The sequence below is a fragment of the Mus musculus genome, chromosome 3, assembly GCF_000001635.26.
Source record: "Mus musculus strain C57BL/6J chromosome 3, GRCm38.p6 C57BL/6J".
Taxonomy (NCBI): domain Eukaryota; kingdom Metazoa; phylum Chordata; class Mammalia; order Rodentia; family Muridae; genus Mus; species Mus musculus.
Window position 1 is genome coordinate 47083485 of NC_000069.6, and position 2918 is coordinate 47086402.

At 40.2% G+C, this 2918-nt stretch overlaps 1 pseudogene; it reads right to left on the reverse strand.

The window, feature by feature from the left end:
* Gm5274 (predicted gene 5274) lies at nucleotides 1043-2266 on the reverse strand (annotated as a pseudogene).

The window sequence follows — 2918 nt, forward strand, 5'->3', positions numbered from 1 at the left end:
TTACTGTAACTCCTTCCAGGGGTATTTTGTTCTTCCTAAGAAGGATTGAAATATTCACACTTTGGTCTTCCTTCTTCTTGAGTTTCATGTGGTTTGTGAATTATATCTTGCTGTTACCATTTCTTTAAGACACTACTGTCACTGGGCAGTGGTGGCTCATGCCTTTAATCCCAGTACTTGGGAGGCAAAGGCAGGCATATTTCTGAGTTCGAGGCCAGCTGGGTCTACAGAGTGAGTTCCAGGACAGCCAAACCAACACAGAGAAACCCTGTCTTGAAAAACCTAAATAAATAAAAAACAAACAAATAAATAAATAAGACACTACTTTCTGTTGGTATGGGTAACATGTTGATATGCCTTCCTGGGTCTAATTGACTCATAGCATTGCTAGTTTGACTAGTTTCTCACATTTAGTACGATTTTGAGATATTTCTTGCCATTAACACTGTGTATCTTGTGTTTATGAGAGATTTAGCTTGACTTTATTTAAAGACAATTATCTAATTTGTATCTCCTGCCTGGCTTTAATTTTTGTCATATTTAACATATTCTTTGGAATAGAATTCATAGTAACATTTTTGAGTCAGCATATCTTACTTTTCTATCCTTTTCTTCAATGGAACATTGAAAATATTTAAAACTGTAAACATATTTAATGAGTCTTTTTTCTAACTTTGTACAATAATTAACTGTGCTTGTACTCTTTCAGTGATTTCAAAAATATCATCTGCAACTATACACTCATTTTAAACAGTAAAGTATTAATTTTAAAGAATAAAATAGACTGACAAGTGGTCGTGTCATTTCTTTCTTCAATTCGTATCAAAAACGAAAGAGTAACAGTGGATTACTCTATGTGATCATATTACATTTCCAGTTTCAGTTTCAGATCTGTTTGGCCAGGTTTACACTATCAGGCATGAAATCTTTTCTGTAGATCAGATTTCATATCCAATCAGATATTGTTAGGTTACCCTGTAACTCTTCTGTCACTATAACAACAGCAGATAGATACATCTCCCCCCCCCCCCGGGGGAGGGAATGTGGGTGCAGCAAACTTTTTTGATGGTATTTAAGAGAGTAGGGAGAGGTCCCTAGGCCGTTTTCTGTTCTTATGGGGGTCTGGGATGAAAAATTTGTGAGGGAGATGTTCAGTGTTGGGGGCCAAGTTGGGAAAGTGACTCCTCAGCAACTGAGGACTTCTCTCTTGCTCTCAGTGTCCTAATTAGGGTGAGTGGTCCAGTTTTTCATACTCCTTGAAGGTAAGCAGTCCATGAAGTCCACCACCCTGTTTCTATAGCTGTATTTATTGTCATTCCCACTAAATGAGCTTTACAAAATTGTCATTGAGAGCAATGCCAGGCTCAGCATCAAAGAGTGGGAGCTGCTGTTGAATCCGCAGGAGACAACCTGGTCCTCAGTGTAGCCCAAGATACCCTTCAGTAGGCCCTCAGATGCTTGCTTCTCTACCTTCTTGATGTCATCACACTTGATAGGTTTCTCCAAGCGGCATGTCAGATCCACAATGGATACATTGGGAATAGGAACACAGAAGGCCATGCCTGAAAGCTTTCAACTCATCTCTGTGATGACCTTGCTCACAGCCTTGGCAGCACCAGTGGATGCAGGGATGATGTTCTGGGCAGCCCCACAGCCATCATGTCACAGCTTTCCAGAGGGGCCATCCACAGTCTTCTGAGTGGCAGTGATGGCATGGATAGTGGTCATGAGCTCTTCCACGATGCCAAAGTTGTCATGGATGACCTTGGCCAGGGGTGGCTAAGCATCTGGTGGTACAGGATGCGTTACTGACAATCTTGAATAACTTGTCATATTTCTTGTGGTTCATACCCATCAAAAACAGTAGATATAGGCAGAATGGGTGGAGATGATTACCCTTTTAGTCCCACCCTTCAAGTGGGCCCTGGCCTTCTCCATGGTGATGAAGACACCAGCATACTCCACGACATACTCAGCACCGGCCTCATCCCATTTGATGTTAGCAGGATCTCGCTCCTGGAAGATGGTGGTGGGCTTCCCATTGATGACAAGCTTCCCATTCTCGGCCTTGACTGTGCCATTGAATTTGTAATGGGTGGAGTCATACTGGATTATGTAGACCATGTAGTTGAGGTTAATGAAGGGGTCATTGATGGCAACATTCTCCACTTTGCCAAGTATAGAGCAGAAGGCAGCCCTGGTAGCCAGGTGCCAAATACAGCCAAATCCATTTACTCTGACCTTCACCATTTTGTCTGCTGGATGATGCTGGCACTGCATATGAAGATGTAGCTATCTCTGGAACAGGGAGGAGCAGAAAGCCCAGCAGACACATCTTACCAACAGGTTCTTTTTTGTCACCGAATAGAAACCTAATTTTTAAATATGAAAGTGATTGAAGAAGCTTATTAGTTCAAAATAAGGTATAAATATGAGTTATTCAATTGTCAACTCTAATAATTTTAGAGGGTTCTGTAGAGATGGTTCAGTCATTAAAACACAGCATATTTTTTACAGAAGACCTGGGTTCAATCCTCTATATTCACATGACAGTTCACAACCATTATTAACTCAAATTGTAGGGGAGACAATGCCCTTTTCTGATATCTATATGCAATATGCATACATGTGGCTCACAGACATACATGCATGCAAAATAAAAACATACATAAAATAAAATAGTAAACATTTTTATCTATTCTTTCATTGAAAATAGACTTTATTCTCATACAGTATATCTAATTATAGTCTTCCCACCCTCTATTTCACCCAGTTCCTACGCACCTCTCCTCTCCACCGGATTCACTCCCTTTCAGTTTCTCATTAGAAAAGAACAAGCTTCTATGAGATGATAACCAGACATGACAAGTTAAAAAAATGATTAAAAATGAAGCAAACCAATTATATTGAAGTTGTAC